Raw genomic sequence first — 23,545 nt, forward strand, 5'->3', positions numbered from 1 at the left:
AAAAAAGGCTCAAAAATGCCTGTACAAAAGGCTCAAAAATGCCTGTACAAAAGGCTCAAAAATGCCTGTACAAAAACAACCAAAGGCACTCAGCACAATTGCAAATGTCCCCATAGAGGAGATTCCACACCTCTTCATGTCCTGACAAGAGAAGTAGACGATCCCTACATACATAGTATAAGGAGCTCTACTGGGCAGGCAGAGGACTTGCGGCTGTAAACAATCTCTGGGGGCCACAGGTGTTATAGTGACATTAAAAGGCTGTTTTTTTTTATACATTATACTTACCTGCTCTGTGCAATGATTTTGCACAGAGTGCTCCCTTACCTGGGTTTTGGCAGTCCCCTCCCAGTGCTATCCACTTCCCCCTCCTCTGGGTGCCTCCTTAGCAAGCCGGGTGCTGAGGAGGCATCCATGCACATGCTCTTCTGAGCAGAGCTGTGTGCAGTCAAAGACTTACACAGCACCTGTAAGCCACATCCGTGCTTCAGTTTTCCTGACAGCAGAGCGAATCTATGGCTCCACTGCTCTCACCCTAGGTTCACATCTGTGCGGGTGGTGCCGCTGCGGATCCGCATGAACATCCGTGCAGCCGCACCACCCGCACAGAGAAAGACCCGCGGCGGGTGCCATTAGTTCTAATGGCACGCCACCCGCACTGGAAAGCGCAACCGTACTGGGAACCGAGGTTCCCATGTGGGCTGCGTTTTCCAAAGAAGTACAAGGACTTCTTTCCCTGCGTGTCACAGACACGGGAGCCCATTCAAATGAATGGGCTCTCGTGCCCGTGCAAAGCGTGGCCCGCACGGCCGCATAGATGTGCACGGGGGGTCAGAGTCTCCTGTGAAAGCAGGAAGTGAGAGGAGCGGTGCTGCAGCTGAGTCAGTGCTGGAGCGCTCAATGCACATATTTTCCAGCATACCACAGATCAACAAATGTCATCTGAGAAGTTTGAGGCTAGGTTCACACTCATGCTGTGCGGTACATCGCATGCGATTCGCACAGGAACTGCACCGTGTTCCTGTGCAAATCACATGCGAATTGTGCACGGTGCGATTTGAGCCATACATTATGTATGGCTCAAATTGCACTGCACCCACACCAAAAAGGTGCAGGACCCTTTTGTGGGTCGCACTAGAAACGGATCGCATGTGTATGCACACCTATGTGATCCGATTCTGCACATCACACTGCATTTTGCGGACCGATTTCGGGGTGTTGTTAACTTAACATACACACCCGCAGAGGTTTGCATGAACGGGATGTGATTCTGATGCGGCGCAGAATTCGCACAGTAAATTTCGGACCGCATCAGTGTGAACCCAGACTTAAAGCGGAGCTTCGCCCAAAAGGGGAAATTCCGCTTTAAGGACTGCTCCCACGCTCCTCATTAAGGATTGGCACCTTTGGGGGGGGGGGGCGGGGAGGAGCGAGTACCCGAATTTAACACGTACCCTCTCCCGCTGCCATCGCCTAGGCGATCGGAAACGGAAGGTGTCCTCCCTGTAGTCTTTTGGAACACGTGACAGGTCCCAGAAGACTACATGAAGTGCAGCGCTACTCACGCATGCGCAGTGGGTACCCGGCTGTGAAGCCGCAAGCTATCACAGCCGGGTGCCCACACTGAAGATGCCGGCCTCCTGGAATACAGGACGGCCGGTGAAACGGACTGCGGGGGGGACACCACGGGACCGAGGGACAGGTAAGTGGCTGTTTTTTAAGAGTCAGCAGCTACAGTTTTTGACAGGGTGAGTGGAACTCCGCTTTAATGAAGAATGACGACATCAAAAAGAATAAGGTGCAACATTTCAGAGCCACGCTGGACCCCTTTGTCAGGAGTGCTGTAGCAGTGACAGGAGTCAGGTAAGTGTTTAGGAATGGGGTAGATAGGACAAGTTGTGGGGTATTTTTGTGCAGAGAATGCAGTAAGGTAAAATAAACACACTTTACAATCACTTTAAATCTCAGTTTGCAAGAAATCTGCATATGGGAAGGGAAGGATCAATTAGCTGAGCACACGGGGGCAACAGGAATAAGTGCACTTTGCGTAAAAGTGCCATCATTCTTTAATATGCTTGCATTAAAAAATAAATATTATGTAATATAGAGCTGCATTAAGTTGTGTATTTTATATCTGCCTACATTTCAGAATTAAATGCACTTTTCCATTCCCCAAGCGTGTAAACATAAAGGTCTGTTAATCTGCTTAATCAGCTGTTTTGGAAGCACACTCCTTCTTTCCCCCAAACATGCAGCCTGAGCGGACTAAACGGCACTGGTACTGATATACAAATGTTGACTTATTAGGTGGAAGCCAGTGGAGGGATTGGCAGAGAGGGGTGGAGGACACTGAGCGGAGGTCAGTGGAGGGATTGGCAGAGAGGGGTGGAGGACACTGAGCGGAGGTCAGTGGAGGGATTGGCAGAGAGGGGTGGAGGACACTGAGTGGAGGCCAGTGGAGGGATTGGCAGAGAGGGATGGAGGACACTGAGTGGAGGCCAGTGGAGGTATTGGCAGAGAGGGGTGGAGGACACTGAGTGGAGGCCAGTGGAGGGATTGGCAGAGAGGGGTGGAGGACACTGAGTGGAGGCCAGTGGAGGGATTGGCAGGGAGGGGTAGAGGACACTGAATGGAGGTCAGTGGAGGGATTGGCAGAGAGGGATGGAGGACACTGAGTGGAGGTCAGTGGAGGGATTGGCAGAGAGGGGTGGAGGACACTGAATGGAGGCCAGTGGAGGGATTGGCAGAGAGGGATGGAGGACACTGAGTGGAGGCCAGTGGAGGGATTGGCAGAGAGGGATGGAGGACACTGAGTGGAGGCCAGTGGAGGTATTGGCAGAGAGGGGTGGAGGACACTGAGTGGAGGCCAGTGGAGGGATTGGCAGAGAGGGGTGGAGGACACTGAGTGGAGGCCAGTGGAGGGATTGGCAGGGAGGGGTAGAGGACACTGAATGGAGGTCAGTGGAGGGATTGGCAGAGAGGGATGGAGGACACTGAGTGGAGGCCAGTGAAGGGATTGGCAGAGAGGGGTGGAGGACACTGAGTGGAGGTCAGTGGAGGGATTGGCAGAGAGGGGTGGAGGACACTGAGTGGAGGTCAGTGGAGGGATTGGCAGAGAGGGATGGAGGACACTGAGTGGAGGTCAGTGGAGGGATTGGCAGAGAGGGGTGGAGGACACTGAGTGGAGGCCAGTGGAGGGATTGGTAGAGAGGGATGGAAGACATTGAGTGGAGGTCAGTGGAGGGATTGGCAGAGAGGGATGGCAGATATAGAACGGTTAGTAAGGTGGATGACTCTGGCAGCAGCATTCATGATAGACTGGAGGGGGGATAGCCTGCGATGAGGTCGGCCAATGAGGAGGGAGTTACAATAGTCAAGGCGAGAGATAACCAGGGAGTGAATAAGTTGCTTAGTAGTTTCCGAGGTTAAGAATGGGCGTACCTTGGAGATGTTGTAGTGTTAATGTCTTCCGTGGAAGTGATGTGTGTGACCTTGTAGCCACGCCCTTCTGCCCAGATCGAGTGTTCAATGCCCTGCCACCCAGAACAAGCGATTGGACATAAATCCTTGGAATGAATTGGATTTATGGATCCTTGGACATCTATCCATTCAGTCATATCCAACCCTTGGCGATTGCATGGACCGTCACTCGTAAGCGACTTTTTCCATGAATTCTCTTAGCAATTATTTTTACAGGGTAGGTTGCCAGGTCTTTCTCCAACCCCCACCATGCAGGAGATCCCACATGGCCAGGGATGAAACTAGGACAATTTAGACAGGAGCCAATTAACCTACCAGCATGTCTTTGGAGTGTGGAAGGAAAACGGAGCACCCGGAGGAAACCCACAAAAGAACAGGGAGAACATGCAAAGTCCATGCAGGAGGCACCATGGTTGGGAATCGAACCCATAACCCATTTACTGCAAGGCAGATGCGCTAACCACTAAGCCACTGTGTCGCCCGCATTTGGACATAATTGGAATAAATTGGATTTATCGATCCTTGGACATAAACATCCAGGCCATCTTCTGTTTCCGCTCATGCGTGATAGCGCTTGATAGATTTTTTTCGGGCAACCATCATACCACCGCATAGAAAATCGGTCGTTCGCATGCGACACGACAACATTTTTCACTGTTGTTCAACCGGATTTTTCGTTTACAATATCGTTATCGGTTATAACACCTGCTCATCAACAAAGAGAAAATTGGTCGTTCATTTGATCAACAAAAATTTTCATACGATTTTCTTAGCATGTATTCCAGGCATAATGGCTTTCCTCGCTACCTTGCAAAGATGACAAACAGCTGCTGACCCGTGGAAAGTTATTACCACCCCATCTGTGAATAGGGAATTCCTCCCCCTGCCATCCAATACAATTTTACACAAGCTTCAAATCAGCAGTTAAGCAGTTGTGAAGGCACCATCTCCCAGTAATTACCTCTTCCGCATAGTTGTACAAACAGATAATTAATTGTAATTAATTCTACACTGAATTAAATATAACTGTCTTTTTGCTTCTAGGTCTCATTATTACCTGCAAAAGCAGAATTAAATATTTTCATGACACTTTTTCATTTATTCATATACACAAAATTGAAAAGCACAATAAACACAAGCGAAAATACAAATAAATTCAAATACATTTAACTCAAGAAGTTCACAAAGGCAGAAGGCGCTCATATTCGCTCAATCTGGTGATGTAGGAGCATCTTCTGTTTATCCCTTTGTAATATAGGACATTAATTCTCAAAAATACCCGCTGCAGACTCGTTGTCTCACTCATATAGCAAGTCGGATTTATCAAAATGTCAATGCTAAGACGGTTCAAATCTGACAAGTGAGGCATTAATAGGATTCGAAGATGACTGCATGGTACAGATTCAGGAAGTACTCTAACCTCCAACACATCACAACACATCAGAGGAGTTCTCAGGGGTGTCCCTACGGTTTGGTGTCACCCGGTTGCGGTAACACTTGGTGTCACCCCTTCGACGATCCCCGCAGAATGGATCAGATTTGTGGATTGAGCGTAATGGATCAGAGTCCAGGGGCGGACTGACTATTTAGGCACGAGGGCCCGGGGTCAGTAGGGGGCCCCATGAGATGCCCCTGGTACCTTTCATAGGCTTTTTTGGGTGTGGTTTGAGTGTGGGCGAGGACACAGGGGCCCCATGATTTCTTATTGCCAGGGGGCCCCATGAGTTGTCAGTCCGCCCCTGTGCTCTAATACAGAGTTTCTCAACCTTTTTTCAGTCAAGGCACCCTTTAAAAATCATAAACAGTCTCAAGGACTGACCATTCAGGCACGAGGGCCCGGGGTCAGTAGGGGGCCCCATGAGATGCCCCAGGTACCTTTCATAGGCTTTTTTGGGTGTGGTTAGAGTGTGGGCGAGGACACAGGGGCCCCATGATTTCTTATTGCCCGGGGGCCCCGTGAGTTGTCAGTCCGCCCCTGTCGGAGTCCGATCCATTATTCTCCCCAATCCGCAGATCCGATCCATCTTGAGGGGATCGTCGGCTTGCAACCTATACGAAGTTAACTGATCTTTCAAGACCGGTCCGGTCAGCACATGTTCGAGAAGTGATGTCAGATGGAGGAGGTTCCTGCTATCGCGGCCACATTTCATGGTTACAGACAAGTCCCGGATCTTGCACAGCCTTACCTAGATCAGTTAACCCCACATAGGTTGCAAGCCGACGATCCCCGCAAGATTATTATTATTATACAGGATTTATATTGTGCCAACAGTTTGCTCAGCACTTTACAAAGACAATACAGCAACAATACAGTTCAATACAAGAGGGATAGGAGGCCCTGACCCTGGGAGCTTACAATCTATAACATGGATCGGATCTGGGGAGCATAATGCATCGTACTCCAATCCATTATGCTCAATCTGCAGATCCGATCCATCTTGCGTTGATTGTCAGCTTGCTTTAAAACTTACCTTTTCGTGGAGCTCGTGGAGAGGGTTAGGTGTCACCCGGTGCGGCGCGCACCCCCCGTACCCGCCTAGGGACGCCACTGGGAGTTCAATAGAACCTGGCTGCAGTGCATTACATAAAACAGTTTCAGTAAAACGCTGTGGATTTCCTGAACTTGATAACTGGATAGCATGATCAGTTAACTGACTGGTTTCACAAAGAGTATAGTTTCAAAAGAAGGGCTGCTGAAAGATAATTAGTTACAACTTTCAATGACTTTCCTTTTGTTTAGAAGCAATCAGAAACAGCATGCATCCGTCATTACAATTCATATAGACCAGAAGTTACAGTGGGGCAAAAAAGTATTTAGTCACCACCAATTGTGCAAGTTCTCCCACTTACAAAGATGAGAGAGGCCTGTAATTGGCATCATAGGGAGACCTCAATTATGAGAGACAAAATGAGAAAACAAATCCAGACAATCACATTGGCTGATCTGGAAAGAATTTATTTGCAAATTATGGTGGAAAATAAGTATTTGGTCACCTACAAACAAGCAAGATTTCTGGCTCTCACAGACCTGTACCTTCTTCTTTAAGAGGCTCCTCTGTCCTGCACTCATTACCTGTATCAATGGCACCTGTTTGAACTTGTTATCAGTATAAAGGACACCTGTCCACAACCTCAAACAGTCACACTCCAAACTCCACTATGGTGAAGACCAAAGAGCTGTCGAAGGACACCAGAAACACAGTTGTAGACCTGCACCAGGCTGGGAAGACTGAATCTGCAATAGGCAAGCAGCTTGGTGTGAACAAATCAACTGTGGAAGCAATAATTAGAAAATGGAAGACATACAAGACCACTGATAATCTCCCTCGATCTGGGGCTCCACGCAAGATCTCACCCCGTGGGGTCAAAATGATCACAAGAACGGTGAGCAAAAATCCCAGGACCACACAGGGGGACCTAGTGAATGACCTGCAGAGAGCTGGGACCAACGTAACAAAGGCTACCATCAGTAACACACTACGCCGCCAGGGACTCAGATCCTGCAGTGCCAGACGTGTCCCCCTGCTTAAGCCAGTACATGTCCGGGCCCGTCTGAGGTTTGCTAGAGAGCATTTGGATGATCCAGAAGAGGATTGGAAGAATGTCATGTGGTCAGATGAAACCAAAATAGAACTGTTTGGAAGAAACACAACTCATCGTGTTTGGAGGAGAATGCTGAGTTGCATCCAAAGAACACCATACCTACTGTGAAGCATGGGGGTGGCAACATCATGCTTTGGGGCTGTTTCTCTGCAAAGGGACCAGGACGACAGATCCATGTACAGGACAGAATGAATGGGGCCATGTATCGTGATTTTGAGTGCAAACCTCCTTCCATCAGCAAGGGCATTGAAGATGAAACTTGGCTGGGTCTTCCAACATGACAATGATCCCAAACATACCGCCCGGGCAACGAAGGAGTGGCTTCGTAAGAAGCATTTCAAGGTCCTGGAGTGGCCTAGCCAGTCTCCAGATCTCAACCCCATAGAAAACCTTTGGAGGGAGTTGAAAGTCCGTGTTGCCCAGCGACAGCCCCAAAATATCACTGCTCTAGAGGAGATCTGCATGGAGGATGGGCCAACATACCAGCAACAGTGTGTGCCAACCTTGTGAAGACTTCCAGGAAACGTCTGACCTCTGTCATTGCCAACAAAGGATATATAACAAAGTATTGACATGAACTTTTCATATTCACCAAATACTTATTTCCCACCATAATTTGCAAATAAATTCTTTCCAAATCAGCCAATGTGATTGTCTGGATTTGTTTTCTCATTTTGTCTCTCATAGTTGAGGTCTCCCTATGATGCCAATTACAGGCCTCTCTCATCTTTGTAAGTGGGAGAACTTGCACAATTGGTGGCTGACTAAATACTTTTTTGCCCCACTGTATGTAGTCTACAGAACAAAAGGGGGATGTAAATAGGACAGCCCACTGGGAAACTGCTGTGCGATGCTGGCTGTGGCTCAACCAGAAGTTTTAATGAAGTCATAAGTTTTCAAGGGCTGCTTATAGTCCCTACATGGAGCTCCCATGCAGAATAGTGACGGGAATCAGGATACACTTAGCTAGCCCAGCTAAGTAAAGTTTGTGCTTTAATTACTTCACAATGCCTACATTTACTGTGGTGAGTGCTTGTTTTAAAGCACTTTTTACTCCTAGTTAGGAATAAGTAAATATCTGAATGTCCATAGTCCATACATTGAATGAGTCCCCGATTAAGAAAATTGACGAAATGCACAGGCACCTTATGACATTATTATTATACAGGATTTATGGCGCCAACAGTTTGCTCAGCACTTTACAATATAACGGGAGACAATACAGCAACAATACAAGAGGGTTAGGAGGGTCCTGCTCCTTGGAGCTTACAATCTAAGAGGGAGGGGCTGGAAGTACAAAAGGTAATAACTGTGGGGGATGGACTGGTAGAAGGAATAGAAGATTCCATTATTAACTGAAGGCAGGATGGGCTTCCCTGAAGAGATAGGTTTTCAGAGTGAGCAGAGTAGGCGATAGTCTGATAAATTGAGGTAGAAAGTTCCAGAGGATGGGGGAGGCTCTGGAGAAGTCCTGGAAACGAGCATGGGAGGAGGAGACAAGGGAGCTAGAGAGCAGGAGGTCATGCTAGGAGCGAAGAGTACAGTTTGGATTATATTTGGAAACAAGATTGGTGATGTTATTTGGGGCAGAGTTATAAATGGCTTTATATGTGATTGTTAATGTTTTGAATTTTATTCGTTGGGCAATGGGAAGCCAGTGGAGGGATTGGCAGAGAGGGGTGGAGGACACTGAGTGGAGGTCAGTGAAGGGATTGGCATAGAGGGGTGGAGGACACTGAGTGAAGGCCAGTGGAGGGATTGGCAGAGAGGGGTGGAGGACACTAAGTGGAGGTCAGTGGAGGGATTGGCAGAGAGGGGTGGAGGACACTGAGTGGAGGCCAGTGGAGGGATTGGCAGAGAGGGATGGAGGACACTGAGTGGAGGCCAGTGGAGGGATTAGCAGAGAGGGGTGGAGGACACTGAGTGGAGGCCAGTGGAGGAATTAGCAGAGAGGGGTGGAGGACACTGAGTGGAGGCCAGTGGAGGGATTGTTAGAGAGGGATGGAGGACACTGAGTGGAGGCCAGTGGAGGGATTGGCAGAGAGTGGTGGCAGATATGGAACGGTTGGCAAGGTGGATGAGTCTGGCAGCAGCATTCATGATAGACTGAAGAGGGGATAGCCTGTAATGAGGTAGGCCAATGAGGAGGGAGTTACAATAGTGAAGGCGAGAAATAACCAGGGAGGGAATAGGTTGCTTAGTGGTTTCAGAGGTTAAGAACGGGCGTATCTTGGAGATGTTGCGGAGGTAAAGTCTACAAGATTTGGATAGCGATTGGATTTGGGGGTGGAAGGACAGATGGGAGTCTAGGGTTACACCTAGCACCCTGGCTGAGGGGAGGGACTGATGGTTGTATTGTTGATCTTGATGGAGAAGTCGGGGGGGGGGGCACGGGCTGGCGGGAATAGTATGAGCTCAGTTTTGGAAAGATTGAGTTTGAGGAAGTGGAGTGACATCCATGCCGATATGTCACTTAGTAGGTTAGTAATACGAGAGGAGACTGAAGGGGTGAGGTGAGGAGTAGAAGATAGATTTGTGTGTCATCGGTATCATTATGTTCAGAGCTCTGTAAGCGAAGCTTTTGCTGGAGAGATTTTACACATGCTGGGGCACGATGAGCATGTGAGCTTTTTGGCTTTTACATATTTTACAGATTCAAAACATTTTAAAAATTGCACTTCGCTATTCTGAGCTTTCTTTATTTTTCTGAGAGCATTTTGCATTCAGAAAGTATTCAGACACCCTCCACTTTTTTCAATTTTATTATGTTGCAGCCTGATTCTACTGTTGTTTAAATTCATTTTTTTCTCATTAATCTACACTCAGTACCCCATGATATATATGTGATTCTGCCCACAGTGGCTGTCCTGTAAAGCTGTTATTGGGCGGTCAATAACTGGATAATGACAAAGTGAAAGCAGAATTTTAGAACTGTTTGCGAATTTATGAAAAAAGAAAAACAGTATCACATTGGCATGAGTGTTCAGAACCTTTGCAACACTGGAAATGTTAGCTCAGGTGCCTCCCATTTCTCTTGATCATTGCTGAGATGTTTCTACACCTTGATTGGAGTCCACCTGTGGCAAATTAAATTAATTGGACATGATTTGGAAAGGCACACGCCTCTCTATGAAAGATGTCACAGTTAACAATGCATACTATATCACAGAAAAAGCCATGAGGTCACATAAACTGCCTGCAGAGCTCAGAGACAGGATTATTCCAAGGCACAGATCTGGGGAAGGCTACAAAAACATTTCTGCTGCACTGAATGTTCCCAAAAGCACAGTGGCCTCCATAATTCTCTAAGGCAAAAACTTTTGCAAACTCCAAGAGGGTCTTCATGTGTTTTGCACTGAGGAGAGGCTTCTGTCTAGCTACTCTGTCATAAAGCCCAGATCGGTGGAGGGCCCCAGTGATGGTTCTCCTTCTGGAACTTAGTCTCTTCCCCACACAGGATCTCTGGAGCTCAGTCAGAGTGACCATCAGGTTCTTGGTCACCTCTCTTAGTAAGGTCTTTCTCCCCTGATTGCTCAGTTTGGCCGGGTGACCAGCTCTGGAAGAATCTTGGTTGTGCCAAACTTCTTCTATTTGAGAATCATGGAGGCCACTGTGCTCTTAAAACCTTCAGCGCAGATGGAATTTTTTCTAGCCTTCCCAGATCTGTGCCTTGCAATAATCCTGTCTCTGCAGTCAGTTCTTTTGACCTCATGGCTTTTGCTCTGATACAGTATGCATTGTTAGCTGAGATGCCTCATATAGAAAGGTGTGTGACTTTCCAAATTGTGTCCAATCAATTTAATTTACCACAGGTGGACTTCAATCAAGGTGTAGAAACATTTCAGCAACAATCAAGAGAAATGGGGGGGGGGGACAGTTTGCTTATAGCAAAGTAATTCTTTGCTGTAAGCAAATTGTGTAAAAAAAAAATACTGATCACTTCCCCAAAGTAGTACAATGTTACTATGGTGACATTGTACTACTTTGGACATAGTGAAATATGAAAAAAGATCTTAAAAAAAAGAAAAAAAAATGTAATAAAAATTTAAAAATAATTAAAAAAAGTATATATATTTTTTTTTTCATACTGTCACCAGTCAGTGTCCCTGATCACCGCCATGGCAGTTATATGATGACGCTGTACTGCACTGGTGACAGTATGTAAAAAAAAAATAGCGAAAATAATTTTTTTTATTTTAAATTTAAAAAAAAAAATACAACTTCAAAAAACTCGCCATGCCTCTTATGAAGTACGTCGGACTGTCTACTTTGCAAAAAGGGGTCATTTGGGGGATATCTGTACTGTCCTGACATTTGGGGGATATCTGTACTGTCCTGACATTTGGGGGATATCTGTTCTGTCCTGACATTTGGGGGATTTCTTTCCTGTCCTGACATTTGGGGGATATCTGTCCTGTCCTGACATTTGGGGGATATCTGTACCGTCCTGACATTTGGGGGATATCTGTCCTGTCCTGACATTTGGGGGATATCTGTACTGTTCTGACATTTGGGGGATATCTGTACTGTTCTGACATTTGGGGGATATCTGTACCGTCCTGACATTTGGGGGATATCTGTACTGTTCTGACATTTGGGGGATATCTGTACTGTCCTGACATTTGGGGGATATCTGTACTGTTCTGACATTTGGGGGGATATCTGTCCTGTCCTGACATTTGGGGGATATCTGTACTGTTCTGACATTTGGGGGATATCTGTACTGTTCTGACATTTGGGGGATATCTGTACTGTCCTGACATTTGGGGGATATCTGTACTGTCCTGACATTTGGGGGATATCTGTACTGTTCTGACATTCTTGGACCTCAAGAAATTAAATTGGCTGTCAGTACTTCAGGATTGATCAATATTCAGATCTATACCATAGTTTGTGAACTCTATAACTTTCCTACAAACTAAAAAATACATCCTAATTTGGGTTATTTTCACCAAAGACATGTAGTAGAATACATCTCGGCCTAAATTTATGAAGAACAATTATTTATTTGCAAACTTTTATAACAGAAACAAAGAAAAACGTATTTTTTTTTCAACATGTTCGGTCTTTTTTTGTTAATTTAGCAAAAAATAAAAACCCCGGCGGTGATTAAATACCATCAAAAGAAAGCTCTAGTTGTGTGAAGAAAATGATAAAATTTTAGTTTGGGTACAATGTTGTATGACCGCGCAATTGTCATTCAAAGTGTGAGAGCGCTGAAACCTGAAAAATGGCCTGGGCACGAAAGGGGTGAAAGTGCCCGGTATGGAAATGGTTAAAAAACCCAACAGCTCTACAATGCTCTATGGCCATTTTTGGTAATCTCCTTTTTTTTTTTGTGGCAAGGCAACTATGTTCCACCTACGCCAACCGGTGGGGTTTCTATTTTTCTGGCTGCTGAGTTCATGTTTGATCTCTTTCTTCTGCACCAATGTTTCATTCATTCCACATAAATGGCTAGTAATTAGCACACTGCATTTATACGATACTGTATTGATCACAGTTAAATTTACTTAGAGAAACTACAAACAGCTTTATTTGTTACCTTTCATGTCTCCTCCGCATAGATCAGTGGCTCTCCCTGGAGGCCAGAGCCTCTGTTTTTCAAGAAAGAAAGCCGTGTTCCTTGCTCAGTCATGTAAAGCACACATAAGCGATACACAGCTGTTTCTTTTGCCTTTTATTGTACAGTATCTCTGAAATGCCAGATCTGTCACCTGCCATTCGGGCATTACTAGAATGCAAACTTCAATGTCAGCTTGTGAGGCTTTTAGCGAAACGTTTCAGATGAACATACAAACGTCTGTGACACCCTCTGGAACCAAACTGCACTCTGCTTTGATAATGGATATCGGTGGATCATGAATCATCTGGACCTACTTGTGGGGTGGGGGGGGGGGGGGGCTATTCCTTCTATCAGACATCAAGTGAAAATCTTATTTTGTTCAGAAGAAATCGCCCCAAGGTCAACTACTGGTACTGAAAGGTTTTTATTTATTTATTTCAGGTACTAATATAGCCGTCAATTTACGCAGCACTTTACATATATATTGTACATTCACATCAGTCCCTAACCCTCAAGGGGCGTACAATCTAAGGTCCCTAACCCTCAAGGGGCGTACAATCTAAGGTCCCTAACCCTCAAGGGGCGTACAATCTAAGGTCCCTAACCCTCAAGGGGTGTACAATCTAAGGTCCCTAACCCTCAAGGGGCGTAAAATCTAAGGTTCCTAACCCTCAAGGGGCGTACAATCTAAGGTCCCTAACCCTCAAGGGGCGTACAATCTAAGGTCCCTAACTCACATTCATACATACACATACTAATAATGAAATCTTCTACTCTTCCTACCAGTCCATCCCCCACAGTTATTACCTTTTGTGCCACTAGCCCCTCCCTCTTAGATTGTAAGCTCCCAGGATCAGGGCCCTCCTATCCCTCTTGTATTGTTGCTGTATTGTCTCCCGTTATATTGTAAACGGGATGATGAGCAAACTGTTGGCACCATATAAATCCTGTATAATAATACTAGGGACAATTTACCTAGTTTTGGTACGTGGGTGCACTAGGACCCTGGTTGCCATTGTGCTACATGCTGGGGTCCAGTGCACTCCTTTGCCTTTAAAAGGGGTGGCTCCCTCAGGTTCACCTGCCGTTGATCTACCTATTAAATGCATGTGCCTCTATTATGGGGACTCTCAAATTGTAGAGTTAGGACCACAGACTATCAGGGTGCCGTGACGTGGCTCTGTGGCTTACATATGTATTTGCAAATGTGTGCTAACTAAACCCCTGTTATAAACGCATACTGTTAGGTTAATTCGGTTGTTAGCAAGCTGGCTGGCAAGTTGTCCAAGAACATTGTTCTCTCCCCTTTATTCACAATTTACCTTCCAGCATGTCTTTGGAGTGTAGGAGGAAACCACAGTACCTGGAGAAAACCTACGCAGGCACAGGGAGAACATACAAACCCAAGCCAGGAGGTACCGTGGCTGGGATTCGAACCAATGACCCCAGTACTGCCAGACGGAAGTGCTAACCACATATATAAACCTTTATCTGATTCTGATTCAACAATATTGTGACTGTCCATTATGGAAATCTTTCCAAATCAGTGCCAACAATAAGGTTCTGGCTTTACTACAATCACATAATCAATCCCAGAGCTGAAACCTACAACCCTGACAGTTTTAATTTGACTTCAATCTCTGAGCTGATTTTGTAAAGATGCAATGCGCCAATTACGAGATCAGGGGAAAGGATTCGAAGGAATTATTGCTTTAAACCCGCTATTCTTGCCATGTTTTCAAGGAAGGCAAATTAGAATTGATTTTGACAGTTTCAGAAAATAGTGAATGCCTGCAGATTGAAACGTAAAAAGGTAATTTTGACATTATCAAATTGCAGGAAACGACTTGCGTGACATTTGTTATTATCGGTTTTAACAAGAATGAAGTTTTCTTTTGAATATATACATAGTGGCAGGCCAAACCACCCTCTTAGCTGGACATAACTAATAACTAATAAAGAGTGAATTGCTTTGGGGACAAATAAATTTTATTCATACATACAGTATTTCTCAACGGCCAAAAAGGATATGCATCCATTTTGAAGGCACCAAATGCCTCCGCATCCTAGTTATTACCTTGAAAGGAAGCTGTCAATCCTGCCCACTGCTACCCAATTAAAGCCATAGACCTAATATTGCCATGAGACCATATTAGTTCAATGATAAACCCCTGCACCCTTGTGTACCTGCAGCTGTAGGGTGGAGAATGCCCTGGCTACAGCTGATTGGGTGGCAGGGGCTACAAGTTTAGACCAAAACAAGCTCATCCCTAGTGCTGTGCTTCTGTACAAGCAAGAGCTGTGGGAGTGATCCAGCAGGCTCCACCCACTACAGGCTGCCTGCAAAAACTACTGGAGGAGGAGGGGACAAGACCAGTCACCCAACACAAGGATAGAGAGAAACAGTGAGCGGTCTTTATTACAGGAGGCTCCACCCACTACAGAAAACTACAGGAGGGGGTGGAGACAAGACCAGTCACCCAGCACAAGGAGAGAGAGCAACAGTGAGCGGTCTTTATTACAGGAGGCTCCACCCACTACAGAAAACTACAGGAGGGGGTGGAGACAAGACCAGTCACCCAGCACAAGGAGAGAGAGCAGCAATGAACGGTCTTTAATTTAGGAAGCTCCACCTACTACAGAAAACTAAAGGAGGGGGCGGAGACAAGACCAGTCACCCAGCACAAGGAGAGAGAGCAGCAGTGAGTGGTCTTTATTACAGGAAGCTCCACCCACTACAGAAAACTACAGGAAGGGGGTGGAGACAAGACCAGTCAAGAGCAGTCACCCAGCAAGACCAGTCAAGAGCAGTCACCCAGCACAAGGAGAGAGAGCAGCAATGAACGGTCTTTATTATAGCAAGCTCCACCTACTACAGAAAACTACAGGAGGGGGCGGAGACAAGACCAGTCACCCAGCACAAGGAGAGAGAGCAGCAGTGAGCGGTCTTTATTACAGGAAGCTCCACCCACTACAGAAAACTACAGGAAGGGGGTGGAGACAAGACCAGTCAAGAGCAGTCACCCAGCACAAGGAGAGAGAGCAGCAATGAGCGGTCTTTATTACAGGAAGCTCCACCTACTACAGAAAACTACAGGAAGGGGCAGAGACAAGACCAGTCACCCAGCACAAGGAGAGAGAGCAGCAGTGAGCGGTCTTAATTATAGGAAGCTCCACCTACTACAGAAAACTACAGGAGGGGGTGGAGACAAGACCAGTCACCCAGCACAAGGATAGAGAGCAGCAGTGAGTGGTCTTTAATATAGGAAGCCCCACCCACTACAGAAAACTACAAGAGGGGGTGGAGACAAGACCAGTCACCCAGCACAAGGATAGAGAGCAGCAATGAACAGTCTTTATTATAGGAAGCTCCACCTACTACAAAAAACTACAGGAGGGTTGGAGACAAGATCAGTCACCCTGATCCTTCCAGGGACTCAGATACCAAAAAAAGGATCTCGCATAGTGAAGTACCGCCATAGAAATGTATTGGGTATACATTAAAATCTACTCACAAAGATCAATAAAAAACTTGCAGGTAACAAGCGACCAGGGGCGGACTGACCATTTGGAAACTTGGGCACTGCCCGAGGGCCCGGGGTCAGAAGGGGGCCCCATGAGATGCCCCTGGTACCTTTTAAATAGGCTTTTTTGAGTTTGGGCAAGGACACGGGGCTTCATGATCCCCTATTGCCTGGGGGCCCCATGAGTTGCCAGTCCGCCCCTGCAAGTGACGCTGGTGCCGGCTCCGGCTGGCGGGGATGACGTCAACACTAAACGCTCCTCCTCCCCAACGTATGTTTCGTCCGAAAGGAAGCATGAGTTTTGGAATTCTTAGTGCATACTGTACTATTCAAAATGAACGTTGGTTAATGCACATTGCAGTAACGCAGCATGTTTTGATTGCTGCAAAGTTGTCAGCCCTAGCTTTTATATCTACTGATAGCTCAGCTTTATTACTGTATATGATGAGGAAAAAAAGTAGAGAAAGTGACGGGCCGTTGTTGTTTCAGTCACTTTGAACCCCCTTCCATGGGTCTCATTTATCAAATCAAATTCCAATCCTAGGCATTAGCCGACTTGTACAGATGAGCGTATTTCCACTTTGGTCATCTCAACAAAACAGCAATTATTTTATCCTTCCATTGTGGCCATTCTGCCGGCACAAACATTAAATTCAGAAAAGAGAAAATGCTTTTTACTTCTCTATTCCAAAGACATTAGCTCCATTGTGGTGCTAAACACGCAGTTTTAATGTCTTTTTTCTCCAGCGCAGTGCGCAGACACAATGCCATGCCAAGGTTGCACAAAGGACCGGCGGTGAAAACCTACAAGTCTCCAATGATCTAATCAGTGGAACACATCCCTTCCATAACCTTTCATCCTAAATAAATTACATTGAAGTCACTGCATTCTTTCGATACACGCTGACCTTTTCCCAACAACTCGCCGAGGGAAAGCGTGCCATGTTCTTACATAATATTAAAGCTGCGGCGGGGCAGGGAAAGCTCCTAAACTTCATTTATATTCATCCCGGTGTTTGTTTTGTGGCAATCAATTATTGTATATTCCGGCCCTTCTATGAGAAAGCTTTAACAAAGTTTTTTTTCAACAGCCATCAGGTTACATTGGAAGGCACATTGCTTCAGCCAATGCCTTATTTTTTCATCTTGACTGCTGCCTTGCTTACAGTTGTGACCAAAATTATTCAACCCCCACTGAAATTGAGTGTTTTGGCCAGTTTGACATTGCTTTTGATCATTCAGTCATCTTGCTTACATTTACATTAAAGAGGCACTTGTAGGTCAGACAAATATAACATAACAGTTATAATGAAATAACCACAAATGTCTTTTCTGTGCTCACAGCATTATCAGTTTTATTCAACCCCCAAGTGACATTCAATCTTAGTACTTAGTACAGCATCCTTTTACAGTTATAACAGCTTTTAAACGTGAAGCATAGCTTGACACAAGTGTCTTGCAGCGATCTACGGGTATCTTCGCCCATTCTTCATGGGCAAAGGCCTCCAGTTCAGTCACATTCTTAGGCTTGCGCACTGCAACTGCTTTCTTTAAGTCCCACCAGAGGTTCTCAATCGGATTTAAGTCTGGTGACTGCGATGGCCACTCCAAAATGTTCCAGCCTTTCCTCTGCAACCATGCTCTAGTGGACTTGGAGGTATGCTTGGGATCATTGTCCTGTTGAAAGGTCCAACGTCTCCCAAGCCTCAGGTGTGTGACGGACTGCATCACGTTTCCATCCAATATCTCCTGGTACTGAAGAGAATTCATGGTACCTTGCACACGCTGAAGCTTCCCTGTACCTGCAGAAGCAAAACAGCCCCAAAGCATGATTGACCCTCCACCATGCTTCACAGTAGGCAAGGTGTTCTTTTCATCATAGGCCTTGTTCTTCCTCCTCCAAACATAGCGTTGATCCATGGGCCCAAACAGTTCTAATTTTGTTTCATCAGTCCACAGAACACTATCCCACAACTTTTGTGGTTTGTCCACATGGCTTTTGGCATACTGCAGTCGACTCTTCTTATTCTTTGGAGACAGCAAGGGGGTACGCCTGGGAGTTCTGGCACGGAGGCCTTCATTACGCAGTGTGCGTCTTATTGTCTGGGCTGAAACTTCTGTACCCACATCTGACAAATCTTTTCTCAGTTCCTCAGCAGTCACACGGGGACTTCTCTCCACTCTACGCTTCAGGTAGCGCACAGCAGTCGAAGTCAGCATCTTCTTTCTGCCACGACCAGGTAGCGTTTCAACAGTGCCCTTTGCCTTGAATTTGCGAATGATGCTTCCTAAGGTGTCTCTTGGTATGTTTAACATCTTTGCAATCTTCTTATAGCCATTGCCCTTCCTGTGAAGAGAAATCACCTCTTCTCTTGTCTTCCTGGACCATTCTCTTGCCTTCACCATGTTTGTAACCACACCAGTAAATGTCTAGAAGGAGCTGAGTATCACAGTCATTTTAAAGCTGCCTAATTGGTGCTTATTATGCTTGATTGCTGCTCGGTGACATCCACAGGTGATTTCAATACCTGATGGAAAGCACCTGTATGAACCTCTGTTCTTCAGAGTGGTAGTCTTTAAGGGGTTGAATAATTGTGGCAATGAAGAAACCACATAAGAACCATTTACTACTGTATTACATAAACAATTGATGTCATTTTAGTTGCATTTGGGTAGTTACAACGTCCTTGTAGGATTTGATTCTGAATACAATTCCAAATGTACACTATAGTCCCTAAACCCCTTTACAGCATTGGGGGTTGAATAATTTTGGTCACAACTGTATCTACGTCTTACAACCGCTCCAGATTGGTGGTTGACTGCTGGGTACAAAAAAAAAGTTAAAACATGTTTTGCCACAGCAAAGCACTCTGTCTCATGCAAGGGCAGACTGACCATTTGGAAACTCGGGCACTGCCAGAGGGCCCGGGGTCAGTAGGCGGCCCCATGAGATGCCCCTGGTACCTTTTTCATAGGCTTTTTTGAGTTTGGGCAAGGACACAGGGGCACCATGATCCCCTATTGCCCGGGGGCCCCATGAGTTGTTAGTCCGCCCCTGGTCTCGTGTTGATGTGGTACCAATATATTCAACAGTGCTGTACAGAGAACACTGAACCATTTCCTCAAAGGTCCTAATGCCCTCACCATAGCCATAAAAGCACACTCATGGGATAGGTTCTGTGGAAGCCAATTGAAGTGCGTTTTTGATAAAAATAACAAATACAATTCAGTTCCTCTGCTTCAAGGTTGTTGGCCCTACCTGGTGAACAACAAAGCTCTGCCCCTTCCTGTTCCTCCCCACAGGCATACATTTCTTTCTTTAAAAAAAAAAAACAATTTTGCTACTTTATAAATAAATGGAAATACCATAAACAACACTTTAAAAACGAAATATACCCTTAACTAATATATAAGTAAATATAAACAAAATAAATTAATAAATAAATAAAAAATTGTCACCAAAAAAATTAATATGTGCAAAAAATGTGAGACATCAAAAATAATAAGTCCAGAATAAAGCGTAGTCCATATATTATTATTATACAGGATTTATGGCGCCAACAGTTTGCTCAGCACTGTACAATATAAGGGAGGCGGTACAATTACAATACAGTTCAGTACAGAAGGAATAGGAGGGTCCGGCTCATGGAGCTTACAATCTAAAGGAAGGGGGAGGTGATACAAAAGTTGATAGCTGCGGGGGATGATCTGGTGGAGGTGATTCAAGTACAGTTCTTAGGGGAAGGTGGGGTAGGCTTCCCTGAAGAAGTGAGTTTTCAAAGATCGCCTAACAGCAGACAGGGTGGGGGCTGACTGAACATGCTGTGGTAGGGAGTTCCAGAGGATGGGAGAGGCTCTGGAGAAGTCCTGGAGGCAAGCGTGGGAGGAGGTGATGAGGGAGCTAGAGAGGAGGATATCATGGGAGGAGCGGAGCGGGCGATTTGGGCGGTATCTGTGGATGAGGTAGGTGATGTAGATAGGGGCAGTGTTGTGGATGGCTTTGTAAGCTTCAAAAAATATATTCGTCACAACCGTGAATTCCTTTGTGCTCAACACCCCATCAAAATGCTAACTCACCAGATGCTGGTGTTTAATCAGCATTTCAATCAAATATCAGTAGATGTGGAATTTTTGCTGCTTTGACTCCCTATAGCCTGACCACACACTGTAAGGAAAGGCCTCTTGGGCAATGTTGTTCTGGGGGTGTAATTATATCAGTAGGGACTGACCTCTAAACAACTGTCCATGCAAGAGATCTGCAAGCCTGGTGATCTCAAAAAGAAAAAGAAAAAAAAATGAATGCTTGGAAATACTCTAGAGCAAATACTCGGGCTGCTGAGGAGGCATTTGTAAGCGACGTTGATGAATCGACCCCGGGGACAGAATGGGAATGAGTGGCTCGTCTTTGTGACTTTAACCCCAAGTCTAGCAAGCAGGCAAAAGATGTCTCCCGTCATGCATGAACAAGTTATTTAACTTTTGCAGTGCAAGGAAACTTGAGAACTGGGAGAAAACCCACACATACCTGGTAAAAACATGCAACATCCATGCAACGAGGTTAACCCAGAATTTTCATGCTGCACAAACTGTGAAGACAGAATAAGCAAAACAAAGTAATAAACAAGATTAGTTACAATATAACAAATATCAGCTGAGGAGCAGAGGCTGAAAGCGTCTTTAGATACCAGGCATTAGGTATGTCAAAGACGTGGTAAGGCTTCTTGTGCACGAGCAGCTCCTAAACTCAAGTTTAGGAGCTTTTGGCATCTTTTTGCCAAACCTCCTAAACTCAACTGGATGTCGCTCCATTCCCTTAAACTGAACCTATCCAAGACCGAGTTTCTTGTCTTCCCCCCAGCCCGGACACCACCCCCCATTGACTTCTCCATCATGTCCAACAACGCCACCATCAAACTCACCCCACAGGCCAGAGTACTTGGTGTCATTCTGGACTCCAACCTATCCTTCCAGCCCCAAGTCCAATCTTTAACAAGCTCGTGCAGACTCCGCCTCCGCAACATCGCCAAAATCCGCGCGTTTCTAACCCCAGAAACCACTAAACAGCTCATCCACTCCCTCATCATATCACAACTCGACTACTGCAACTCCCTCCTCACTGGCCTGCCTCACCGCTGGCTATCCCCGCTTCAGTCGATCCTGAATACGGCTGCCAGACTCATTCACCTTTCCAACCGCTCCGTCTCCGCCACCCCCCTCTGCCAATCCCTCCACTGGCTTCCGATTGCGCAACGGATCAAATTCAAAATCCTAACACTGACGTACAAAGCTGTCCACCATACTGCCCCGAACTACTTCACTGACCTAATATCCAAGTACCGCCCAACACGCACACTCTGCTCCTCACAAGACCTCCATCTCTCTAGTTCCATGGTCTCCTCCTCCCATGCCCGCCTCCAGGACTTCTCCAGGGTGTCACTTATCCTCTGGAACTCCCTGCCCCAACCCATCAGATTATCACCTACTCTCCTCTCCTTTAGGCGCACCGTGAAAACCCATCTCTTCAGGGAAGCCTACCCCACCCCCTGCTAACTTGCCGACCTCCTCCACTCTTCCTACCACTCCATCCCCCACAGCTATCTCCTCCTGTACCACCATCCCCTCCCTCCTCGATTGTAAGCTCCAAGGAGCAGGGCCCTCGATCCCCTCATGTTTTGCATTGTATTGTTACTGTTCTGTCACATGTTCTGTTCCCCTTTGTAATGTACAGCGCTGAGCCAACTATCGGCGCTTTATAAATACTGTATAATAATAATAATAATAACTAAAGTCTATGTGTCCATGTACACATAGGCTTTTAGCAGAGTTCAGGAGCTGCCACGTTTAGGTGAGGTTAAACCTCCCTCTCCTGAACGTGGAAGAATCGCGTTCAGGATAGGAAAGTTTTGACTGCCGACCGCAGGAAAACGTGGCAACCGTGGTACCGCATTTTTGCCACGCTTTGCATTTTTTCATGGCCGACGGACAGGGTAGGCTCTTGTACATGAAACCTTACATGATAACATGTAGCCAAAGACTGAAGCTGCATGAAGCATTTCCAAGGTTACTTGGATTTTTGGCAAAAGAACAGGTCCAGGATAGTTGAAAGGAGGCTCTGTGACCCTCACAAACCTATTGAATCCCAATTCACACTTGACCAAAAAACACATCAATTTTGATCTCAATTTTGCTGATGGAGATAAAAGAATGGTAAAATGGACCTCACTCATGTCAATCAACAGCAATCACACAAGCAGGGGTGTATTTACCACAAGGCAAACAAGGCATTTGCCTAGGGTGGCATTTTTCATGGGGGCAGCACTGCTCCATGGAAGAAGGGATGGAAGAAGGGACACACGTGACATGGGGACCTGGTGGGTTCTGAGAGATGCTGTGCGTTTCATTACGGTGTATGCACAGCCTGACTCTCGTTCCTGGGGATGTCCAGAGCTGTGAAGGTGAGTGTCTCTCTCTGTCACCATGGGAGATGCTGGCTGGTGTATGGGGGGCAGTGGTAGTGGGAGGCTTGGGTGGAAGGTAGGGGTGCTCTTCGTCAATGTCAGGCTCTTTCTACGGGGGGGGGGGGGCATCAATTTTTGCGTTGCCTAGGGCAGCACAAAACCTAAACACACCACTGCACACAAGACACAAGAAGAACACTAGCTATTTGTGGTCCGGAATTATCCATCAGCCACAAAGTCAAGGATTACAATTTGAGAGCAAGCAAGAAAGAAGCACAAACAAAGCAATCCAATCTTAATACAATGAAAGTGACTCGATGTCTCATCTCTACCATGTGACAAGCAGAGAAGTCTTTAAAACTCGCATTCCAAGGAAAAATTTCGGCAAACGCATTTAATAAAGGCGCTCCTTCCTACATTTAATTAAATATAGATGGAAGCCACTTCAAGGAACAGAAAGAAGCTGCAGATCTCAAAGATAGTGCCGAGGTTCGCAAACGGCATGGAGCTGAACCTAAAGGAATGTTTTATCTAGCAGAGACTAATTAACAAATATGCAGCAATAAAAAGAGAGATAAATACGTTCTTTGAAGGTTTTTTTTTTTAAAATCCAAACAATTCAATTTGCCTTTGATCTGGAAAGAAAATTTAAAGGCTTTTTAATTTTTTATCCAATGAAGGAAGAATCGAGGAAATGCAGGTGGTCCACCAAAAGAGTGCTCTTTGTTTTCACTCAATATAGAAATCTAAGCAGCAATTCGAACCAGTTACCGGGTTGCTACAAAAAGGAACATCTCTGCAAATCTTTTTTGATTAAGTCACATTATGCGTGCTGCCATGTTTCTCCCTGACTCCATAAGCCAATGTCTTATGTCGTGTACAGCCCAGGGGCGGACTGACAACTCATGGGATCC

General features: G+C 45.9%; 1 long non-coding RNA gene across 1 annotated transcript in view; it reads right to left on the reverse strand.

The window, feature by feature from the left end:
• LOC149437121 (uncharacterized) overlaps positions 1 to 20,760 on the reverse strand; it is an 830,460-nt gene extending 809,700 nt beyond the window's left edge. The window contains exon 1 of the long non-coding RNA XR_016308178.1: positions 20,699 to 20,760. This is a non-coding gene — a long non-coding RNA (uncharacterized LOC149437121). The remainder of the gene's footprint in view (positions 1 to 20,698) is intronic.
• Positions 20,761 to 23,545: the final 2,785 nt, after the last annotated feature.

The sequence above is a fragment of the Staurois parvus genome, unplaced genomic scaffold, assembly GCF_062004578.1.
Source record: "Staurois parvus isolate SC_StPar_1 unplaced genomic scaffold, SC_StPar_1.0 ptg001310l, whole genome shotgun sequence".
Classification (NCBI taxonomy): Eukaryota; Metazoa; Chordata; class Amphibia; order Anura; family Ranidae; genus Staurois; species Staurois parvus.